Below are 26,014 nucleotides of genomic sequence, written 5' to 3' on the forward strand. Positions count from 1 at the left end.
GCCCCAACATCTAAACTATTTCTCTTCAGAAAGTCAGTTTAACTGGTAACTCAGAGGAAATGTCCAGCATTATTCAGGGATTTCTTAGCTAACTTTCTTCCTGTGGTTTCTCAGCTTTTGTGCTCTCATAGAGTGTAACCACCGTCCTGAGAAATCCTAGGTTTGCTACAGTAACACTAATTCTGGGACTGAGCACTACATGCTCCCAGAACACCCACAGGAGACTGAAGCTAACAGTTCATGTCCCGACTGCCACAGAGTTCTCGAGAAGTAGATGCAGGCCTTGGAACAGACTTCCTTCACTCTCTGTATGTGAGGGCTTCTTTTGGTTTCCCTTATGTTTTGAATGGTGATAATAATTTAATGATAAATGATATTATTATTTTTTTTAAAAATGCTAGTAAGAATACGGAAGTCTTAAGAGTAATTTTTCTTCTTTGTCATGTGCCTTTATTTGTGTGTTCTCTTTGGTAACATGGCTTCAGCACAATAAGCAATTTAGGTCATCAAGTGAATTTAAAAAGCAAGACATTTCTCATTATGCACTGTAAGACTCTAATTTAATTTGATACTTCTAGGGAAAGTACTAAGCAAGAAAGAACACAGACTATGAAAACTAATCTAGATCCGACCATCCACACTGTCCTCTCTGCCAGACAACATTCTGAGGTTTCACACGATTATTCACATATAGTCACTGAAGCCATTCTCTGCCCAGAATGTATTCCTTTTCATACCTAGGGTGAGGGGTACATCCAGCTGCTACTCCTGATTTTAAAAAGAAGGTGTCGCTTTGCACCCTTATGCTCCTTCCAGTTGCTTTTAGCCTTCTACTGCTCCTGAACGTCTGTTCGGGACCACACACAACAGGCCTTACTCCATTACCCCACCAGAAGCTGAGTTCCAACTTTTCCACAGCCTCAGGACTCTGGGCCACCATCACTCACCCTCCAGGCCCTGGGCTCCTCACTTTGACCACACAAGCTGGGCCCTAACCCACAGCTGATGAGGAACTCCATCAACAGCGGAGGTTGCATAGATCTTGACACTGAGATCTTCTTGGGCCCAGTTTGTTTGAGAGACAGACCAGTCTGTCCATTTGGTTAGACACATAATGGGGCTTCTATCTCTCCATTCCTTTCTCTTGGATCGAAGAATCAACAGTTGATCTTTAGAAAATGAATATATAAGTACCTATTTACCATATTGCCCTGATAAGAGCTGATAATCCTCATTCAAACCCTTCAAGGACTACCTCTTCCTCTCAATATGATTGCCCTTATATCAAAGCAGAGCCATCTCGGTTGAAGCCATGATTAGAAACCTTATCACATATCATATATTAAACATCTTACCGTGTTCTCTTGGATAAAACCTTTCAAAGTGCTGTTAAGACTGTTTTAAATCCCCACTTTCAAAGACACATTTCAAGAGTATATTTTATATATCTGGCCAGCTCAATTCATCCCTCCTCACTTCTCTAAAATTCCATGAATTCAGCTGAAGATGGTGTAAGTATTAGAAGCACCGCTTAACCAAAATATTTCTGTCGTAAAATAAGAATAGAATGGATAGCTAATTTATACCACTCTTATTCTGAGATGAGTGAGAAGCCCCGCAGTCTTCAAAGATGTTTTTCCTGTTACACCACATACTAGAAACATTTGCACAAAACTGGGCTGTGTTCCAGCTAATGTGGCAAGCACCTGGCCTGCAGATGCCAAGGTCGGCGTACTCAAGGTGTTGATGTCATGAACGCCGCAACGGTTCTTGGGGCACAGGCAAATCTTTCTCGTTCTTCATTATGTTACTCTCCTGCAAATCTTAAAGGAATTGGTTTGCATGGTTATGGTCCACAAGTTTCATAGTTTCTGTTTTAATGGAAAAATCACAGCTCTCAGGTTCTGGGAGGGTAATTGGTGCCTAAATGACAGACAAATCATCTTATTTAGAAGTCAAAAAAAAAAAAAAAACAGAAAGTACGACGGTATGAAAATAATGTGACCCTGTTTTGGTTAAATTAGTCTGAGTGCAATTAGTTGTGAATTAGGGGCTATATGAGCAGCATTTAAACAGTGTCCAGCAGAGCCGTCCTTGCTGCAGATGCCAGATGGGAGCTGCAGTGGACCATATAATAGGTCTGTAGCAAGCAAAATTATTTTGAATTTGTTTCTTAAAAATTACATTTTAAATCAGTTCAATTTTCTGAGGACTAAAACCCATGCCTTCACAGGAACCTTTAAGAAGTAGAGAATATGCCAACTTGGTCTAAAACAATGTCATTTATTCGACTGAGCTGGGAACGGTTCTGATGAGTCTGATTCAAGCATTCACACTGTGGAAATGTAAGTGGCGTCCCTGCACTAAAATGTTGCTAAAACTAAAAAGCTTGTGTGTCTATGAAGTGGCCAACATAGGGCAAGGTCTGTGCAAGCTGCTGTCTGTCACCTCACTCTGACTCAGTCCCGACAACATCCTGCCACTTGCTGCTCTTCTGACTGCTTCTTGACCACAGCGGTTGCTGCTGTCTTCATTGTTTGCTTATGGGATAGGGTTGCATACATCGCGGTCTGGTCTTCAATTCGGTATGTAGCCACAGATGACTTTGATCTTCAAATCCTCCTGACTCTACCTTGCAGGTACTCAGATTGTAGGACCTGCAACTATGAACTATGCTTGGTTCATGTGGTGCTGTGGACTAACCTGGGGTGTCTTATGGGCTAGAAAAGAACTCGGTACCAACTAAGCAACTTCACCCCACAAATTGATTCTTGATAATATTTATAAATATTTTAACATGAAATTTATTTCTAATGGGTGTGAAAACACAAGTTGTCTACATTGACAATATTTGTGATGTACCATACGTGCTATATATTGTGAGCTGTTGAAAGGATTGCTAGGCCCCATTAGAAACACTTTCTCCAAATTATAGCCGAATCCCAGGCAAAGCCTTTCTTTTCCAGGTCACACCCACACTGTGTACCTGATAGCATTCTTAGTTCTTGACTCTCCCTTTCTTTATTTCTACCAATAGAACTGGAAAGGGTCCTGCATATCTCTGTTCAATTCTTTTTCTTTTTTTGTTTTTAACCCCTTGTTTCTATGGAATATAGTCATTATTGCCTTTTAGAATGCCCCATCCTCAAAATTGACTCTGCTCACACACACTCTGCCAACACTGTCCTTCCCCCTCCATCCTGAAACCTTATCTGCCTTCTCCTGACCTCACTTCCCCTTCCAGGCTGCCTTTGAAGCCCTATGCCAACCGCTGAATTGTGGTGATTACAAACAAGATCCTCAGTTTCTGCTCATCCATTATTTGCCAGCTTCTACATTTTTCTCTCACCAATCCCCAACATTTTGCAATTCACTACTTGTCTCTGATATAAATTAATGTCCCTGCTGACAACTCAGTTATCTCAGGATCTGTTTGATACCAGGCCCTTTCCTCTTATCTGACATGTGATTTCTGCAATCTAGAAATCCATGAACTTAGGAAACTCCCTAACCACTTCATCAACTGCGACAGGGCTAGGTGAAACCTGATTCTCCATCTCTTATCTTCACTGCTGTCCTGCAGATCTGTCCTCTGGCTAGTCATGGCCTCTTGAGCTGTCAGCTGTGATACCAAAAGGAGTTCTGCTCAAAATCGAACCTGATGTGTTTATGTCATGTGTGGTGGGGCTCTCAAGGCTGGTTCCTTCCTCAAGATTTATAATTGTTCATGGTTACTAGGGGAGAGAGGGTTGCTGGGAACTTGAACGTTCCCAACAAAACATGGACAGTCAGTCCTTGCTGGAGAGTTAGATCTTTTTTGTTCAGTCAAGTAGCAGCCTATATAATCCCTCACACAACTTCATCTAAGTAACTGTGGGTAGACTCTTAGATTCGTCCAGCCAACGTGAGTAGAACTTTGGTCTATTTCTGCTCGTGGTGCTTTGTCTGCAGTGAGAAGATATTTTGTTGATTTCTCAGAGAAAAGTCACCCAATTACTGACTTACAATGTGCTCTCTAGCCTTTTTTGAGTGCCACCTCCAAGCAGTGTGGCTATTCCCCTTCCTGACTCACCCCGACTTCCCAAATCAATTGCTTTTCTTACAGTTTTCATCTATTGACTCTCCTCTAACATGTGCCGGCTTGGTCCTATCTTTAGTAACACCACCCTACTCTTCCAGCTGCTTCTCCCTCTCTCCCATTCTCCTGGCTCTGCAGAGTGATGATCTGTTTCCTACTTGATGGCTACGCTGACAACACTTTCACCGGTAACATTCCACATCACACTGGCTTTTTGAAGACCTCATGGTTCCTCCTCTTTTTTCAGCTGGACACAGGCCTGCTAAGCACCTCATCAATTCTGAAAATTGTTTGCCCTCTGCCTGCACACATGTCATTCCCTTCTGTTGCCAGAATTTTTTGTGTTCTAATCTCTTCTGTGTGTATTTTGTTGATGTTGTTTTGTTTTGTTTTCATTTTGTAATAGCTTCTAAATCAATCATCTGTACAGTACTTATTCTTTATTTTTTTTTAGTCTTGGGGTTTTTGTTTGTTGTTTGCTTGCTTTTCAAGACAGAGTTTCTCTATGTAACAGTCTTGGCTGTCCTAGAACTCACTTTGGAGACCAGGTTGACCTCTAACTCATAGCGATCCACCTGCCTCTGCTTCCCCAGTGCTAGGATTAAAGGCATGCACCACCATACCCAACTGTCTGATGATATATTCTTTGTAAAAATATTTTGAACACAAAGTCCCCATATTTGTACATTAACTTGCATATACATACTTCAGAAACAAATATATAGTATATGTGTTTGTTCTAATGATATACCACATGCATTTTTTAAAACTCAATTGAAATTTTAAAAGAAAAATAGTTCAAATAAAAACACTTTAAGTGAAAGTTTGATTTAGTGGTATGTTTAGGAAACATTTGAACATCATCAACTTCTAAGTCTAGATTTAGAATTTTATGGTATATAAATTTAACTATTTGATCATAATTCAGATGATTTATAAACTAAGAGAGATAATGACTCTCCCTAATAAACATGAGTCCTCACAGAAATACATGGATCTAAACAGAAAAAGTCTCTCTTTAGTTGCTTCTGTGTGGGCAGGGAATCTGAAATCAGTTCTTCATGCTTATATAGCAAGCACTTAACTAAGTCACCTCTTCAAGTCTCTTTCCACAGTTTCAAAGTTTGAAATAGGGCAGGCTATAAAGATTATAGTCTGTTTTCATCAGTGAAGGAATACAAAATCAGAAATATGCCCAAACAGTCGATCTTCAAAATGATCTCTGCAAGACAGCTCTTTTATTATAGTAACTTCTTAGTCTTTTTCAATCAAAGGTAACTTGAGTATGTTCGTTCGTGTTCTCACTACTTATAAATCAGAAGAACTTGGGAATGTGTCTGAATACAAGTAGATACATCTTTCATTTTAAATAGAATGTTTTGTCATCAAGATAATCAGCAAATCTCTAAAAGATGCAGATGAATACTAGAGACATTCCCCCTACTCGGGTGATTCTACTATATTATATAGCTTAGTTCTTAAATTAATAATATTCAAAACATCATGTAGAAAAAAAACTTGGAAATTCCTGGTTACAATGTCTTTGCCCTAGTAACTTGTCTATAATGAAGCTGCAAATGTATTCCAAAAGTAGACTCATTTTTTAGCCATCTTTTAGTATAATTTTAAAAATTCCAGACAGTGGTTGTATTTATTCAATTCATCCAGAAAGCAATATTTTCCCTACACAAGTCATCAGAGACAGAATAACGGCATAATGCATAAAAATCTTCTTCATGTACTTCATTATTGAAACACAAGCTAGCCACACAGAAAATACATTTGTCAGTGAATAACCTAGATTTTCATGCAGCTATATAGATAGCCTCCTTTGATGAGTTACATTTTTATACAAGTAATAACTGCCTAAATTTATTTTAAGCTTTTAAAGCACTGAATGCTATTCTAGGTTGTTTACAAGTATTTGTATGGTGAAATCTTCAGCATTTTGTAAAATTCTTTCACAAACATTTTTTAAATAAATGGTCTTAATTTGTCATTACATTGTTTCTTTGTATCATTTTAGCAATTTTTGGAAATTACTAGTGTGCCCAATGATATATAACAGTTTAACTCTGCTTTTTAAGATCAAAAAAGTTGACATTATTTTTTCTGAATTTTAAATGTAACAAAGCATTGGATTGACAATAACGGTTTTAATCAATAGAAAATTATAGACAATTATCTTTATATTCTTATTACTTAGCTTAAAAATATATCATTAATTATAACAACCTATTTTCTGTAAGGATAACATTAAATAATACAGAATAAAATATGGTGAAGTTGTCACATAAGAGTGTTTGAAAGCTCCATTTTATTCTTCCTTATAATTTCAAGTTTTGACTGAAATCTTGAAAGCAATAAGTACATGATTTTCCCCCTTACTGTAACTGATAGAAAAATATCAGGAGTGTGGAAAAACTGTTAATTTTACATGTTTTAAAAAAAGATTTATTTTACTTATAAGCACACTTTATAAATTTATTTACTGTAGTTTATAGTTCTTTCAATGAATTAATAAAAGAAACACAATATAATGACTCAATGCAAATCAAATTCACCCATGGACTTACCACCCTGGGAAGTAGAATATTCCCACCTCAACACAATTGCATTTCAAGCAATTGAAACCAAGCTAAGCACCATCCTAGCCTAGTTTATTTTCATCACTGTTTAGAATTCCATATGCTTTGAGTCATGCAGTATGCTGTACTTTCTGGTTGTGTTCTTTCTTTATAGATATAACATAGGATATTCCTTGAATGGATATACTGAATAGGAACTAAAGTGGTTGGATTGATTCTAACTTTTAGCTATTATAAAAAGATACCATATCAATATTTATTATTTCTCTGCTTCTCTTTTGCACATTTCTGTTAGGTGAACATACATGCAGATTTCTATAAAGATGCATGAAGGTTAAGTTCAATTTTCAGCTTAGGAGTATCAAGAAAAAACATGTTTGTATTTCTGTGAGGGATTTTCCAGAGAAGAATTGGGTGTACAACCTGTGAATGAGGTTACCATCATCCCAAGTCTGGGGCTCCCAGACAGAAAAAAAAAAATTGGCTGAGCTCCAGTAGTCTTCTTTCTCTGTCTTGTGATATGAGCAAACATGCCCCACTGCCACGTCTTCATCCAATAATGAATTTTGTCCTCTCAGACTAAGAACCAAAATAAAGTCCCCTCCCTTGGGGTTGCTTTCTGATGGTCATTTCTCAGATCAGTGAGCAAAGTGACAAATGCAACATATTTTTCACTGGGTGCATATACATCTAGCTTCATAGACTCTGCAAAAGATTTTCCTGAAAAAATACATTCAGGAATGTGTGAAATTTCAGTTCCTCCATTTTGGGAGTTGTAACTGTCTCTTCAAAAATCCTAGAGATTCTGAAGTATTACCTCCTCATGGTTTTAGTTGGTATTTCTCAGTTCACTGTAGTGCCTAAATAGCTTTATGTGGGTTGATGCAAGTTCTTTTCTGTTTACCTAGAACATTGCTTAGACATTTTAATTCTGTGACAAACGCTTGAGGAAACAACGTATGGAGGGAAAGGTTTAATTTGCTCACAGTTTCCTGCAGTTTCAGTCTATCTTGGAAGGGAGGGGGTGCAAACTGCAACAGTTACCATGGTGTCCGACAAAATAAAGTGAGAGAGAATTTCTATTCTCACTGGTTTTCTAAATTCCCATTTTTATGCTATCATGGCCCCCAGCCAATGAAATGTCATCACTCCTATTCAAGGGAGGGCATTCTTTCCAATTATTCTGATCTGGAGACATCTGTGCTCACTTCCTAGACTGTTTCAATTCACTGAGGGTGAGAGTCCAAACCAAATATCTAAATTTCACACCTATTTGTACAGTAAGTAGTTGAGCATCTTGCCCACTGTCTCCATCCCTCTGTGTTCTGTTACTGGATACATATACATATATATTTGTATGTATATGTTATATATAACTTATATATTTATAAATAACTTGTTTTTGGAATATATATTTCAGAATTTTTTATACTCCTTAGCTATTAATATTATCAAATATTTCCTTCTCTTATGAATCTTGTCTTTTACTTCCGAACAGTGTTTTCTACAATGTTTATCTACAGGTTGATTTTAGCAATGTTTTAAAACAATACTTGTTCATTTTATCTGGCTTAATTTCATTTAAACAAGAAAATATAATCATTACCTCATTAGATTCATTGAGTCTATAATGCAATGTAATTCCATGAAGTCAAAAATGGATGTCATTTTATGTCCTGACTTGAGAGATACTGGCTATCTGGAAACAAAACCAAGACCTAGTAACCATGACTCTCCTATGACTTTGAAATAATGATCAAGAAATACTAACTTAAAAAAAAGAAAAGAAAAGAAGGAAGAAAGACATTTTATAAATCTCACTGAAATGCACGACCCTGGCTGTATTCTTTTTAAGTAAACAATTTGACTATCAAGCCTTAGAAATTAACTACAAAATAAACAGAAAAACAGCACAAAGGACACTTTGGGAAGATTCTTCTCCACAGGCAAGTCTTCTTTGAATATATGCTACCTCAGTTTATGATATCTGACTTTTGATAACAAGGAAGGAAACTGACAAAATAAATAAGAAGTTAAGAGAAGAAACTGGGATGCTTGGCAAACAGGAAAGGGCCCTTAAACAGCCACCAGTTAATACGAGTTTCTCTGTGGTCACTATGTGACTGCTGTTCTGAATCACGTTCACTTGTAGCTACAGGAATACAACCAACAAAATCCATGCTGTGGGCTTCCCTATAGAAAACATTCTCTTTCCTTCTACGTACTGAGTAAAAAAGTAGAAGGAAATACACATTCGAAAAGACAAAAAAATAGGTGCCAGTAAGACGGCCTAGTGGGTAAAGTCACTCACAATCAAACTCAAAAACCTGCGTTTGATTCAAAAAACCCACATAATGAAGGGGAACAACTCCCTTAAACTATCCTTTAACCTCCCAGTGTACAGAGTAGCACATGTGATCCAATCCTCCCAAAATAAAAGTTCAAAAATGATGATATAAATATCTGCCAGCCAATTGCAATACATGAATATTCTTTAGAGCACGACTTAAACTATAAGAAACATTTGTGAGGCAGCTAGGCAAATTTATGTCATTACCTGACTCATGACGACGTCCGTAAGGAATTACTGCTAGTGTCTCAAGTATGGTATGGAATTGTTTGTTTTAAATATCTCTATCACTTAGAGTTACCTATAAAGTAATTTATTGATGAAACTAAATGAAATGGTAGCTCATTTATTTCTTATACACTTCAGTTGCAATATAGAATAAAGATACAGATGGGATTAAACTGGCTTTCGATTGACAGTTGGCAAAGTCAAGAAACAGTACATGGGGGTTCACCATGCTATTCTAATTATTTTTGGGGGTATTCTTGTATTTCTCCCATTTTAAGTAAAAAAAAATCTATAAATATAGTTTTTCCTATGATATGCGATCAAAACAATAATACACTTATATCCAACATAAGGACACATCTATCGGATTTCAGAAACTGTTCTTAACTCTTGAGGTGAATGTCAGTGATTGATACAAGGATGGGCTGATAAGGCTAGATTTTTCTGTATTTTTAGAGGACTTGACTCAATATTTCTCCAGACAAACAAAAGAAGCCACAGTGTGGAAGTTTTGCAAAGGGTAGAGCAAAGGTTGTGAACTAGATAGCTGGACTGTTCATTGGTATTTTTAAGGAAGGGTTTTACTTTCTCTCACAATTTAAGGAGAGATACAGTCCACTGTGGCAGGAAGGCATGGCAGGGGGAGTGTGAGGTGGCTGGTCACCGCTAAGTCTGTACTCAAAAAGCAGATAAAGAAAAATACTGGTGTTTGGATTATCCCCCCCCCACACACACACACACACATACACCTTTTTTTCTTGCATGGGGTCCTAGCGCCACCCACACTCAATATGAATAATCCTTCCTCAATTTAATCATTTTGGAGAAATATTTCACACACACAGCTATAGATGTGACTCCTAGGTGATTTCCAATGCCTTCAAATTGCAAAGAAAATTAACAATCACAAGCCCACTCCTGTCCACTCGATATCTGAATACATCTCTTTTAAATCACGCCACGCCACCATTGCTTCACTGTTGTTAGATTTTCTTTTACTCTAGCCCCACATTGGAGCACCAAAATGTTGTTGGTTTTTTGTTGTTGCTTTTTTTTTTTTTTGTATTAAAACTCGTTTGGCTCTTTGCTTCTTTGGGGGCCTGTCATCCAGATCTTAAATAAATGTACACAGAGAGGCTTATTATTACTTACAAATGCCCTGCCTTAGTTTGGCTTGTTTCTATCCAGCTTTTTTTTTAAAAAATTATCCTATCTATCAATTTGTCTCTGGACTTTTATATTACTTCTATAATCTTACTTTCACTCTTACTCTGTGGCTGGCTATGTAGATGAGTGGCTGACCCCTGATCTACTCCTATCCTTGTTCTCTTGTTCTCCTCTCCTTCCAAATTTTTTCTATTTTTCTCTCGCTGTATTCCAGCCCCAACTTTCTGCCGATTTGACTATTCAGCTCTTTATTAAACCAGCGGGGGTTTTAGATTAGGCAAAGAATCACAGCTTCACAGAGTTAAATAAATGAAGCATAAAAGCACACAACACATCTTTGTATCATTAAAACAAATGTTCCATAGCATAAACAAATGTAACACATCTTAAAATATTCTAACACCTTACAAAGGCTCAAGTCTTTCTCATATCCAGAATCCATCCAGTCCAACTGCATAAATCCCTATTGTCTTTAATAGTCCCATCATTGACAAAAGTCTCTGTGTATCGACAAAATCTTAACTATGAGCCTCCATAAAAATCAAAATATAAGTATTCCATTAAGACAGGACAAACATTTCCATTCAAAAAATGGAAGAATGGAAGGATAGCAAGGGAAGACTGGACCAAAGCAAGAAACATTTTAAAGATATTTCAAAACAGCATGTATTTCAGAAAATTCCAGTTTTAAGAGATGAGATTCTGTTGGGAGACCAGAAAAGGTGATAGACCAAGGACTGTCCAAGCATGTCTTAGGCAAAAAAAAAAAAAAAAAAAAAAAAAAAAAAAAAAAAAAAAAAAAAAACATAATGATGGAAATTTTCTATTTCAAATCAAAGAGGTGTTGACATGCTAAGCTAAGCAGAGGTGGGCAACGGACAATCAGTCAAGTATGTACACTGTCTCAAAACAATTAGCATGTGCAGCATTGGGAAATAACAAGCCCAGGGGACAGTGGCTAGAATAAAATGCTCAGCTCACGTTCTCAATGACTTTGTCATTCAGGGTTGCATGTGTGTCTGTGTCATTTGAAAGGCAAAATAACATAACAAAGGTGCCTATATTTTCACTAAGTTAGCCCCATGCAACATGTTATGGAATTTGTTCAATAATGTAGATATTTTGAGAGAAGATATCAGATTACAAAAAACTGAAGTTACTACAAACAATATTTTTGTTTTGTTTAAACTTCAAATTCGACATGAAAGGAACAGTGCCTCTCAATGAAAAAGAAATCTGTGACCAGCAGGGGACACAACTACATGGTGAGGGTTTCTGTTCAAGACCGACTGTTCATTAGATGAAGTTCTTCAAATACAGGGGGCACAAGAATTCTTTCATATTCTCAACACACTCAGACTATCCCATCCTACCAGTTTCAAAGATCATATTTCTAAATGAATTTTCTGCCTTCCTTTTACTTGCTTGTTCAAAACAACCTGGTCAGTTCTTCTCCAGCCATGTATAATACATTTAGGGCGTCAAGCCTTTGAATAAAGGGGGTACAGTGTTTTTAGAACTCACGTGAGGCCTTGGGAAAACAAGCCAATCCCGCGGACCCTGTGATCACGTGGCTCTAGGCTGGAATGACAAAAACAGATAATTTGCCCTTCCAAGGAATGCTGGAGAAGTCTGCTAGCTTGAGTCCTTTCTGAAGACCTTCAGCTACTGAACTTCAAAGAAGTCGTTAAACTACTATATCCCCCGTTAAGGAAATCAGTATTCCAGCTGAGGGGTTTGACAAATGCAGCCCCTATGTCTGACAAGCTGAGCCGATGACTTTGAACTCTGGGTTCTGGATGAACAGCGCATGCAGAGGCAGTCTTAGAGCTCTCCTTATTTACATAAATGCAGATCTTCCATCACTCATCCCGAAACTCCTTCCAGCGAATGTCATCAACCAAGAAAGATTAACTCAGGAATACAAAGGAAAAGATGAGGTTGACACCATCTCAAGACACACTATTGCTTATTCCTCTGAGGGAACAAACCTTGCTCTGAGACATGCTTTATTACCTGAGCAACCTTTTAACCTATATAACAGGACACTCTTTACCTACCACGTCCTTCCTCACCAAGTACCAATTTCTGTATCCCAGAATGCTTTTTAAGCTTCAAGTGTCTGATTTTTCTTATGTTATCATATTTTGTGAATTTCAGCACACAAATGTGTTAATTAACTATGGTTTTTCTTCTATTATTTTTTTTGTATTTATTCAGTTTTTTCTTTGGACAAGGAATTTGGAAACGTGGAGGGAAGCTGTCTTCCCCTTACATATACACCAAATAGAATCCTTGGAAAGACTTATAGGGTTACAGTAACATAGATGAGATTGTACACAGTAGCCAAGCTTTCCATCCAGAAAAGCACTTCAGAGTGCTTAATAAAGAGGTTAAAGGAAGAGTGTTTGGATTCACTGCCTTTTATACATATATATGAGTTCCCATTTAATTACCAGAAAGCTTGCTATTTCTCTATTGGTATGAGTAAATAACACATATCTAAAGTCATGTATTGAAAGTTAATTTGGTTATATATAATTTGCAAACTAAATTGAAAGATAAATTACTCAATGGTCTAGGTGATTATAAAATAAGCATGCACTGCATTTGAAACTGCAAAAAAAAATCCAATCTACTCCTGTATTTATTCTGGATGTAGGACATTGAATAAGGCCAAGGACAAAATTAATGATAATAAGGGACATTTATGAGCTAGCAAGTTATAAATATGGGTTAAAAATTCCAAGTTCTAACCCCCAGGATCATATAAAGATTTTAAGTGCATTAAAAATGCGAGATCCATAGTAAATATTAGTCCCACAAAGGAGATAAAAGCCAAAAGCTGATAAGTAAAGCACAGTTATAAAAGACCTAAACAGCATTCACATGTATAAAACAAACAAGCACATAGGTTGAAACCCTATCATTTGCAGACCTATGTTACATGTTATATAACATACACCCATGTTATTTTTCTTTTTTGGCATTTTATGACTTCTATATTCTTTATATCCTAAGGTGATGTGAGTTGAGTATTCCTTTGCCATTTTCTTTTTGGTAATAAGAGGGCTTATATTAGTGTTTGAAATCTAGGAAATGATGGCTAAGGAAAAATTAAATGATCAAAAGAATAAAAGAAAAATATTTAGATCTGCATCAGCATTATTTTTTAATGCTACCAGAAGAAAAGTAAAACAATGTACAATATAAGAAGTAACTTGTTCAATAGTAATTATTTTTGTTAATTAAAATATTCTTCATTTCTAGGGCATAACTAGAAGCTTCACCATTACTAACTAGTATTCAAGATTCTGAAAGGTACTTTCCATGTTACTGGAGGAAAAGTCATCATTAATTTCACCAAGTACAAATCCTGTGACATACATGATATATTGGTGCAATAGTGGCACAAATATTATAGGAGTAAACAATCACTTTTTTTAAAAAAAAAAAAGAAAAGTGTATTTAAGGCACACTTCATGAGAATGAACCCATACCCAAGACTGATAAATCAGCCAAGAACTGAAATTAGATAGATCATAAACTTGGGTGTCTTCTGATTTCTGTTCTTTGTTTTCTGTTTTGTTGTTTTACTTGTTTTCAGGGGGTGTATTTTTGTTTTTTCCTTTAAGACAAAGAAAACATGAATTTGGATGGGTAGGAAGGTAAGGGGAGTCTTTTAGGAATTGGGAGAGGGAATAGAATATGATCAAGATATATGAATAAAATTCAGTAATTTTTTGAAAATAGGTCAAAGTAACAATATTTTCTTACATTGCCTCATAAATTCTACATGTTTCTTTGTCTCAAAAGAATAAATAAAACAAAATATTACTCATTTGACCTCTGTGTGGTATTCAAGTATAAAATTTACAGTTGCCTTAAAAAGTAGGTTATTGCCTTTCTGGTTTTGTTACCTCACTTTTTTTGATCTTAGCCATTTTGACCAGTGTAAGATGATATGTCAGAGTCGTTCTGATTTGAGTTTCCCTGATAGCTAAGGATGTTGAACAATACCTTAAATGTCTTTCTGCCATTTGGGATTCTTCAAAGATGTTAAGAATTCTCTGTTTAGATCTGTACTCCATTTTTAATTGGATTATTGGTATTTTGATGTCTAGTTTCTTGAGTCTTTATATATTTTGGAGATCAGTCCTCTATCTGATGAGGGGTTGGTGAAGATCTTTTTCCCATTCAGTTGGCTTCTGACAAACACAGTATGTATTCACTCATAAGAAGATAATAGAAGTAAAGCAAAAGATAACCAGATTATAGTACAGAATCTCAGAGAAGCTAGGTAACAAGGAGAACCTTGAGAGAAACATACATGGATCTCCTGGGAAAGGAAAACAAGACAAGCTCTCCTGAGGACATGGTGATCATGGGGTGGGGGAAGAAGAGACATGGAAGAGGAGGGATAAAGGAAACTGGAAGTGAGGAGGAGAACTTGAGGGAACAGGATGAACAAGATGGGGGAAGGACAGAGAGGGACAGCAAGGAAAGAGATATCTTGATTGAGGGAGCCATTGTAAGGCTAACAAGAAACCTGACAATTGGGAAATTCCCCGGAATCCACAAGGATGACCCCTAAGCAAGAGTGGGAAGGGTACCTGAACTAGCCTTCCATTATTATCAGGTTGGTGACTACTTTAGTTGTCATCATAGAACCTTCATCTAGCAGCTGATGGAAGCAGATGCAGAGATACACAGGTAAGTACTTGGCCAAGCTCCCAGAGTCCAGTTGAAGAGAGGGAGGAGCAAATGGGGATCAAGACTAGAATGGGGATAACCACAGAAACACCTAACTTCAGCTAGTAAGAACTCACCGACTCCAGACTGACAGTGGGGGAAACTGCATAGGACCAAACTAGACCCTCCTAATGTTCGTGACAAATGTGTGGCTGTGACAGCCTGTGGGAGTAACTGGCAGTGGGACTAGGACTTATCCTGAGTTCTTGAACTGGCTCTTTGAAGCCCATTCTCTTTGGAGGAATACCTTGCTCTACCTAGATATAGGGGGGAGAACCTTGATCCTGTCTCAAAGCCAAACTTTGTTGACTCCCCATGGGAAACCTTACCATTTCTGAGCAATATATGGGGGTGAATGGGGGAGAAGTGGATGGAGGGGAGGGAGTGCTTACTGGGATAGGTATGTAAATGAGAAAAAGGTTGTTTTAAAATAAAAAATATAGGTTATTGGCCATGGAGTTTTGCATATTAGGACCATATAGGAGAAGAGATAGTGAGCAAGATCATCCATAATTAATGCATGTTAATGCATGTATAGTGACATTTCATTTGTATTTTAATAAATAAAGCTCACCTGAGGATCAGGAAAGTAAAACAGCCCCACTGGTCAGCCTTACAGACAAGGTAGCAATGGCACATACCTTTAATCCCAGTAGCCACAACAACACACACCTTTAACCCCATCAGCCATACTAGCTTGGGATAGAAATCAGGCAGTAGTGATGTGCACCCTTAATCCCAGCACTAGAGGGGATTATAAGATGGAAGGAGACAGCTCTCAGTCTCATTTCTGAGATTCCTGAAGACAGGATTGCCTTTTCAAACTGAGGTAGAGGTAAGAGCCAGTGGCTAGCTGTTTGGCTTTTCTGACCTACAGGTTGAACCTCAATTTCTATCTCCGAGTTTTTATTACTCATGATTCATGCATTTTATGTGGATGTCACAGAAGAACTGATTTGTTTTTATAATTGGCCAAATAGCAAACATTTATAAGTGCGTATCTGTTAAAGTTAGGCTATAAACAACCAACCAGAGGGACTTGGGTAGTAACTTTATATGACCACCAGATGGCAGCCCTCCCCATCGTATCTAGCTACTTGCAGCTGACTAAGCAATGACATTATATCTGTGTATTGGATTTGAATGTGGGAAATCCGCCAGGAGTCTTTTGCTCTGGGATTAAATGTCTTTGATTTGAAAAATGACTTTCATGGGCAAAGGTGATTTTTTTTCTTTTTTCAGTCATACCCACACCTTCAGTACAAAGACTATTTACCTGAACTCCAGACTACATGGACCCTCCTAGGAGTGCAAGGAGAACCCTCGCTTGACTGTGAGGCCTGCAGCAGACTGGTAAATGCACCAATGAGTGTCTCAGAGTATTGTGTTTCTGAAATCACAGCCAAGTGAGAAATTTTCAAATGCCACCCATATCCCAAGCACTCTTATCTCAGCTCCGAGAATATTTACTTAAAACATTTTCATTTTCTTGGCAAACAGCTATGTAAATACATTTAATTTTACCTTTTTAAAAAGATGCATATGTCCCTGAGACATATGACTAACGTGCTGGCTTTGAGGATTTTGCTCTCTAACTACATAGGCACAAATATATCACAGGCTAATTCAAGAATTAGAAGCTTAACGCTGTGATCACTGACATTTGCATTCGGGAATTACAAGCAATAGAGAATTCATCAACTACCTTCACTGCAAGAGATAACTTGGATGCATTTTCTGACTTACAAATTTATACCTCTAACAAATTCCTGCTTCTGACATGAATCACTATTAGTGAAATACTCAGTACAGGGATTCATATAATTTTAAAATGCTGTCTGTAATTTATTTACGGAACAGATGAGAATCATTGTGGGGAGCACTGGACACAGCGAGGGATGGGGCTTCCAGGAAAGTGATATAACTGGGGGCGGGGAGAAGGCAATGATTTGGCAGGGGTAGCTTTCTTTCCACCTTGGCTTTTTCCTATTTTCGCTAGCAGAGAGGAGAACAAAGCTAAGGATGAACCCTGCGGTGACATTGTTCCCTTTCTGTCCCTCACCACCATGGCAAACAATGCCGTATGCTATATACATCTGGAGAATGCAAACTATTTTTAATATATCTAATATAAAGCAAGTGTAGGAATTCAGTATAAATTTAAGTAACAAAAATACTCATTACCCAGAACTAAATTCATAGCCATCCACAGAGAACTGGACTGTAATCCAATTTCGAAATACTGTAGCATATGTGGATATAACCATGCATAGAAAAAGAACTATTTTATATGGATGGGGACTTTGGGAGCAAATTATTCAGGTAAACAAGGCAACAAAGAGAGGCCAGAGAATAGCAAGTTCCGCCCTACTTCGGGTGCAAGGAGCCATGTTTGTCACATAAAATTAGGGTTGTCAATTTCTCAACTTTATGTAGTACCTCTGTAACTCCTGTTCCACTGCACACACAATTTTCAGACTTCCGCCCAGAACCTTGCGGATTATTTTGCCACCCCATCTAATGCTTTCCTGCTATACTCAGCTATAGAATCAGGAAATCTCAAGTTTGACAGCTTTCAAGTCCATCCCACTGGGCAGAGGGCTCCCGGCAATGTTTCTGCTGATCCAACTTTCAATTTCTGTGGAGCCCTCAATACATGTGTGATGAGTGAATTAATCAAATAAGTAACTCATGGGAGTTTTCTGGCTAGCCAATTTTTGGCAAAATTCCAAAACGTCTGGAAAACACATGCTTGTTCATAGGTTCAGAGTTCTGGAATATTCGTACACTGTATATTTTTTTTTTTCTAAGACAGGGTTTCTCTGTAGCTTTAGGTGCCTGTCCTCGAACTTGCACTGTAGATCAGGCTGGCCTTGAACTCACAGCAATATGCTTAGCTCTGCCTCCCATCTTTCGGATTAAAGGCCTGTGCCTCCACTGCCTGGCCCACTGTGTTGGTTTCTATAGCTACAACTGAAAGCTATCATACAGTTAGTGGTCTAAAATATTATCCTCTAAATTCCCAAGGGTTGAAAACAGTGGTGGCACTATTCTACCCCTGGCCATTACCCTCCCACTGATCATTTCACCCTGCTCGTCTGGGTCCTGATTTCCTCCTCTGCTTCTCATTTTCAGGGAAACCATACCAGGGTCCTCTAGCTACCCCATAATAAACCTCTCCCCGTTTTTAACTGTATCACATTTTTCTACATACAAGGATATTTGAGGAGCACGACGAGAGTATCATTTGGGATCTAGGGCAATGAGAGGGGATGCATTTTACTTACTAAAAAGGAAAGCATTGGGAAATTGAAAGACTTGTGGCAGAGCAACCCTGGCAGGGCCCCTGGTGCGTGGAAGACCACAGCGGGTGGAAGACAGACAGATACGCCACTTAGGTATAGAGTTTATTCAGTGGGTATTGGAAAGGGTATAGGGGGAAGGGGATTATGGAGGTAAGGGGCGGGGAGAAGGGGGAAGGACAGAAAGGAGATGCAAAAGGACACATAGAGGGAAGAGATGGAGAGAAGGCTAGAGATCAGCTTGCCTCAGTAGGAAGGGGGAGTTTGGGGGTGGGCAGAATTTGTCTCTTAAAGGGACAGTGTACCCAGGTGAAAGGGAAGGTCAGCAGAATGATAACAGATATAATAAGCAAGAAGAAACAATGGGTGGAAATTTAACATTTATGACTTACAGCTGTCTCCAGGCCAGAGACCGAAAGAAGACACTTCAGGGAAGACGCTCAATTGCCTTGCAAACAACAAGCAAAGAGTTGCAAGCCAAGCAAGAAAATCCGAGTTCTACCCCCAGAACCCACATAAAAAAGCAGGGAACCAACAAGAAGCTTTAAAAGCATAAAGATAATTGTTGCCCTGAGTCTAATCCCCAGAACCTACATGATAGAAAGAGAGAACTGACTGGCTCTGAAATATTGCCCTCTGACCTCGTCTTGGGTGTCACAGCACACATACAGGCAGAGAGAGAGAGAGAGNNNNAAGAAGAGGAGGAGGAGGAGGAGGAGGAGGAGGAGGAGGAGGAGGAGGAGGAGGAGGAGGAGAGGAAAGAGAAAACTTATTTTTTTAATAGTTGATTTAGTGGAATGTACTTCTAATCCCAGGGTTGTGGACACAGAGAGAGCTGAATTTCCGGGACTCACTGGCCAATCAATGAAGACTAATGGGAGAGCTCCAGCAGAAGGAGAGACCCTGTCTGAGGATAAGGATGGCCTTCCTCAAGATGAGATCTGAGTTTATCTCCTAGCTTCCATTCATGTACAGTCACATAGGCATGTACACACTTGCACACATGCACATGCACACACACACACACACACGCACATGCACATGCACATGCACAGAAGCATAAAAAAGAAGAAAAGAAACTGAAGAAGGAGGTGACTCTGTAAGACAGAAAGAGCCTAGGCTGCCTTCTCCAATATGCCCAGCTTATAAACTCTAAGGCTTTTGTAGGAATCATCCACCCGACACCTTCCCAATGTTCACATACTCTAAGATTCTATTGTAGTAATAGGTAAAATACAGAGTGTCGTTAGATACTGTGTATTTCAGAGCTCCCATTTAGCTTGTATTTATTGCTGCTAAACAGCAGGCAAGCATCCATTCTCTGCAAAGCATGCTCTGATTGGCCAGCATCCATAGCAAGTTTCTCTCCTTTCGATGTGGACCATGCCTTGAGATATGAAGGACGGGATTGTAAAAGAGTCACTGGGGAAGGGAGAGGCAGAATCTACCCAGGGAGGAGAAGCAAGAAATTAGAGTAGTTGTAATAGAAACCTGGATTTTTGTTGTTTTTGGTTCTGTCTTACTGCTTTGTATATCTTTCCTGAGCTCATAGGATAAGTTGACCACAAAAGACTATTAAAATCGCTTTGAACACCTAAGCTGTTTGGTACTGGAAGCTCAAACATGTTCAGAGACCATGAAGCAGAACTCAGACAGAGAAAGGAAAATACCATATTTGTAACTGATGCTACTGGTAAGGCTATTAGTTGGTGATCTCATATAAATGACAGCTGGTGGCTTGTTGGGAAAATGCTGCAAAAGAAGCCCCTCATTGATTGAAGCATAGCTAAAATCTTACTGAATGTAAAGTTCAAACCATTAATAGTTGTTGTTCGGGAATTATTCTGAAATGCAGCAAATATTATTTATTCCAATCCAACTAAATAGCCAATCCTTGGTTCTTAGCCCAATGTAAGCTCTATTTTTCTGAGTTGCTATGGAAGATACAGCAACATAAATAACTCAGCTTTTGCTCTCCTTAAATGCAAGGTAGTGTGTGGTCACCAATGACCACGAGAAAAGAAGGTTTATTGACTGAAGGACACAGTGTTATCTCTATGAGTAACTAGGACTCCACAGTGTAAACTATAAACCCGTTATTACCTTGTTTTTAAGTGAGGATAAGAAAGAAATTTAGAGGGAATTCAACGGTATGCTTTTCTCATATTTCCCAACAAGTACTCTAAAATTCAAAGGCCTTTAAAGAATTTTGCTTTTATAATCATGCCTGAAAATATCTCCTCCCCTTCCTTCCATCCTATAAAAAGATAATTGGATATATTTGCTTGCCCACCTCCAAAAGTGATTAAATTTTATAGATAACATCTTTGAGAAAACAATAAAAAAAAAACCTACAAATACTGTAGCTTGGTAGAAAATTCACTTCTAAATCTGAAAACACAGAATCCAATTTTACTGTTTCTCAGCCTGTGGTTTATGGACACCGTCCACACAGCAGAAGCTATCATGGCAAGGGTCAGCTTGCCATTTGCTTGAAAGCTAAATGCGCTGTCTTGTGCATTTTATGTCCTTCTTAGAAGTCAAGTAAGGGCTAACCTTTATTTAAATGTGGAATATCATTTTTACTTTCTTTGGTATCTCTTTGGATCTTAAAAACAGCTGATACAATAGCATTGTTTGATGTTGCTCATCAAATTTCCCTTAAGTATGGAATTAGAATCAAAGTGAAAGGAAGAGCCTGCCAAGACAGAGGATGCACAGGACTGCATAACAAGAGAAAGACGCACAAGTTGGGTGAAAGACCTCGGAAAAATGGTTGAGTTTGATAATGTTCTTGCTGGACAAGCATGAGAACCTGAGCTCAGACACACAACGCATTCATTAAAGTCAGGCATAATGTATATGTAATCCTGGTGATAGGGAGGCAAAGGCAGGTGGACTCCTGACGCTCATTGGCCAGACAGCCTAGCCAAATTAATGAGCTCCACGTTCAGTGAGACAGGCTGTTTAGAAAAACAATATAGAACGCAACTGAGGGAGAGATGGAAATTGACCTCTGACCTCCACAAGCACACTATGCTCATACATATGTAAGCCTACTTGAGTATGCATACACACAGGAACACATAGAGTCATCCCACATACGCACACTCTCACACACACACTATGAGATGGAACAAGAAAATAGAAAACTAATGAAAAACAACAGATCCGCAGTGAATTAATTCTTAAAGCTTGAAGCATATGAAAAGCACAATACAAAGTATTCAAGTAGGAAGCTAGTAGCCTGGATTGTATAGCCACTGTTGGAGTTATTGAAGTGATCTGTGATGTCATCATGGTCACCTACCTCTCAGTTAATCCTTTTCTACATGAACTCATTATTGTAACAAATTTGATCAAAGAAACAATTTCTTGACATGCTAAATGGAAATAGTAGTCCTGACCAGCTACGACAACAGGGCACGGTTACGGGATGTGCTCAGGCCAGAAGGAAGACAGAGAGATCATTGAAATTCATCAGCATCAGTTGCTCACAAGCAATTAACAAACTGGTATTTCTGAACAAAGACAAAGACAACAACTGGGACAGAACAAATAAATGAAGTTTATCCAATGGTGTAATCAATCATGTCAAGCACTGGAAAAAATGGAAAATGGACAAAAAAAAATGTGAGCTACCATGAAAGCACTAGAAAATTTCCCAGGAGATTATCATTTTATCTGAGAAGTCCAGTTTTAGTGATGTAGCATGGGAAATTGAGGTAGTTGATGCTGCATGTCTGAAATCTCAACACAGGAAGCTGACTCAGGAAGATTGTCAATTCTGGACCATCCTCGGTCATATTGTATGATGTGTCTCAAAAAATGAAATTATGTTCAATTTAAAAATCTGATAAGAATATTCCAAGAAAGGAAAACTATGGACAAAGTTGCTCAAGGATCTAAATACATAAATAACTAATAAAGTTTCAGCCAACCAAATCTGATGTATAACTGATAGTATCTTTTTCAAAATATAGTAGGGGACTGGCTTTGTTGGTAAAATTACTTACTGTACATGTCTGACAACAAAAATCCAGATCCCTGGAACACACATGGAGTACAAGTGTCCACAATCCTACTTTATTCCTACAGGGCGGTGAGCAAGGGAGAAAGGTTCCACAAGCCCAGAGGCCAGCTAGCCTGACTTCTGCAGCAGCAAGTCACCCTGTCCCAAAGAGGGCAAAAAGGTGAACAATACTGGAATATTGGTTTCTGATATCAACATGTACACAGTGGAACACATGGGCCCACAATCACCCATGGGCAAGCAAGCAAGCTTGCAAGCATACACACACACACACACACACACACACACACACACACATGCACACAATGAAAACAGATATTAGAATAGACACTTGAAGATCTGTTTTCATAGGTTTCTCCTTACTCATAGTAGCCAAGTTATAAAATTGATCTGAGTATGCACTGATGGAAGAATGAGTAAACACATTATGTTATCTATATATGGTGAAATAATGTCCAACATTAAACCAGAGGACATCCTGATGCATGTTGCAGCATAGATAACCTTAAAGGAATGATGTCTAGTGAAATAATGATACAGAGGCAGAAGAGTAGTTACTGGATGATGGGAAAGGAAACCAGGAAGGGGTTGGGCAGGTTAATTAGTCAGAATGTACTAGAGTTACACAGAGGGATGAAGTCCTAGGGTTATTTTCCACAGTGGGTCCCTGCAGTTAGAATTTACTTTACATTATCAAAATTGCTGTGTGAAAACAACAAAAAAAGGTACCTGCAGGGGAGCTGGGTATGCCAATGACCCTGATTTAATAACACACCGTGTCCTCACGCTGACATCACCACCATAATCTAGGAATGTGTGAAGCCATCATATATGAATTAACTAAAACATGCAAATATGTTTTCAAAACTTATGGAATATGTTAAGAAAAAGGCAAATGTTTAAAGGAACATATTATTTTTACTAATACTGCCGAGCCTGAGGAAGATGGTTGACTGGTGGAAATCGAGCTGCTCTCCTGGTGAAAGTCACCATGCTAATAAGGGCCCAGTGACAAGTATTAAAAGGCAAGACGTGCCATCAGGCAGCTGCCATCTACAGAAGTAAATGGTGATACCTTAGCTCCAGTGAAGGTTTTGAGTGGGAGTCCTTTAATTCTGAGTTTCCCAGTTGTCTGCTAATCGTGTGGGCATCAAACACCACCGAGATAAAGTCTGAGCCTGGGGAAATGCCGGTCCTCTCGATGTTTCTCCCACTCAAAGCCAATCTAAATGAAAAAGTCTGCTTGACATTTAGAAACGAATGGATGTGAGTGAAAAGAGGATGCTCATGTTAGAAATATTCTCGGTGTTTAAGAGGAGCAAAAGAATGAGATTTCAGGAGAAGGGGTTGGAGTGAAATGAGTGTTCGGAGACGTCCTATTCATTCTTTCAAGAGAAAGGACAGAATAAAAGCTTCCATAGATAGGCTCTCTAAAGGAAAATGTACAAGTGTTGCTTGGCTGTTCTGTGGACAGATGCTGAATTCAAATAAAACTATAGACATCTTTTTGTGCCCCAGGCTGCCTGACATACGTGCAAGGACAAAAATGTTGATGATTAAATCAATGTCTTTCATAATTCCTAGCCTAAATTTCTCAGATGCACAAAGCATCAAAAAAGCAAATCTTTTACCTAGCATCAGTTCTGTTGTGAACAACGTATAAGTTGTAGCTAAGAAGCCTATGGCTTTCAGTATTATTCGAGTCATTTCTGAACATTACCTGGAGGTGTTTTCTCGGGTAAAGGAACAATTCACTAGGTTTTGCTTACAACAATATAGTATGCCATCCCTTGAAATTTTATTTGGGTCCAGAACAAAATAAATAGTAAAGAGAAATAATTGAGATATAGAAATAGAACTTTTATTAAATCCTTGAACTTAATCAACATTCCAATATAAGACATCAGGTGAAAAGCCCAGGGTTGCCCACAAAACACACTATATATTGATTGCCTGGGAAATCGCCTCCCGGCAAACCACAGAAGCCCCGTGTGTTTTCTTCAGTTGTCAGAGTCATCTGGTCGTTTACTCAGAAAGTTCAGCAGGGTTGATCCTTTGAAATTTTTTGAAGGAAACAAAAAATTTTTTTATTGTCTCTTCTGATTCTATTGATTTTCCAATGTCCTCTGAAATCCAATTATCTTGGACACTTCAAACTGTGTTTAATCCAATGTATGAGGGGGACAGTTGGGCACAGGGATATCGGCAACAATCACATCTCCATTGCAGTATTAGCTACACTAACCAGATGTAGAACAACCCAAATGTCCATCCATAGACAAATAAAGAAAACAACAAAATACACACATGCACTCCGCTGCTCGCGCGTGCACACACACACACACACACACACAGAAATATTATTCGGTCTTCAGCCTCTAAAAAAAAGTTATTTATGGCATAAATGAGGAATCTATAATGTACTATGATAAATTTAATGTCTGTCGTGAGTAAATGAGAATGATTACTGTATGATTCTACTCAAGTGAGACATCAACAAGAGGTAAACTTGGGGTTGGAGTGATGGCTCTGCAGCTAAGAGTATTTGCTGTTCTTGCAGAGGATGCAGATTTAATTCCAAGCAACTATAAGCAGCTCACAACTATCTGACATTCCAGTTCCAGAAGATCCAAACAGTTTTCCGACATCCATAGCCACCAGATACACATGTAGTACACAGAAACATATGCAGGCGAAACATTCATAAACATAAAAAATTAAAAATTAGGATGAGGAGAAAAATTAATTGCCAGAAGATATAAGAAAGTGTTGACAGCTCTAGGTATGCCGATTGTCTTGAATGGTAATTGGTGTGACTTGCATGTGTCCATAATTATCAAACTGTGCATATTAAATCATGTAGTTTATGATATATAAATTATGTTGTGATGGAGTGTCAGTGGGTATATAAGTCACACCTCAGGGTAAGATCCATCCCAAGCAGTGGATGGCCAAAACAAAACAAATGCAATGGTGTTTTGGTCTTATATTGCTTTGTTTGGGCTTTAAAAATTCTTACTGGCCTTTTGCGTTTATATGATCTGGTTTCAAGAAAACAAAAAAGAAAGAAATTATACTATAATAATAGTATGATTAGTAGAACTCATGTCAAAAGTACTTTTAAGTTTAGAGTTATTTAAATTGAGTCTTCTGCTTAGACACACACACAGAAAAAGCAAAACTTATCCAAAAACTACTCAAAAACATCTAACCCCAGACAATCTTTTCCTCACTTGGGACAACAATTTGTTAAAATGCATCCAAGTATTTAATGTGACTATAACCTTGATTGATAATTCTCCCTATAAAAATGTACTTAAGAAACAAATCTTAAGTATAAAATAATTTATAGGGAATGATAGTGAATCCACCAAGTGTATTGCTTATCTGTTTGTTTCCTTTGAAACATGGTCTCTCAGTGCTGCCCAGATTAGTCTGAGCTAGTTGACTCAAATGTTCAGCTGTCTAGGTCTAAGTAGTTGAAACCACAAGAGTGTACTAACATACTTGGCTATA

General features: G+C 38.2%; 1 protein-coding gene across 1 annotated transcript in view; it reads right to left on the reverse strand.

Annotated features, from left to right (window-relative positions):
- Window positions 1–26,014, reverse strand: part of Themis (thymocyte selection associated) — a 170,578-nt gene that overhangs the window by 17,114 nt on the left and 127,450 nt on the right. The gene's annotated exons all lie outside the window — the stretch shown is intronic.

Source organism: Alexandromys fortis, unplaced genomic scaffold (genome assembly GCF_014885135.2).
Source record: "Alexandromys fortis isolate MF-2015 unplaced genomic scaffold, M_Fortis_MF-2015_v1.1 scaffold_14, whole genome shotgun sequence".
Taxonomy (NCBI): domain Eukaryota; kingdom Metazoa; phylum Chordata; class Mammalia; order Rodentia; family Cricetidae; genus Alexandromys; species Alexandromys fortis.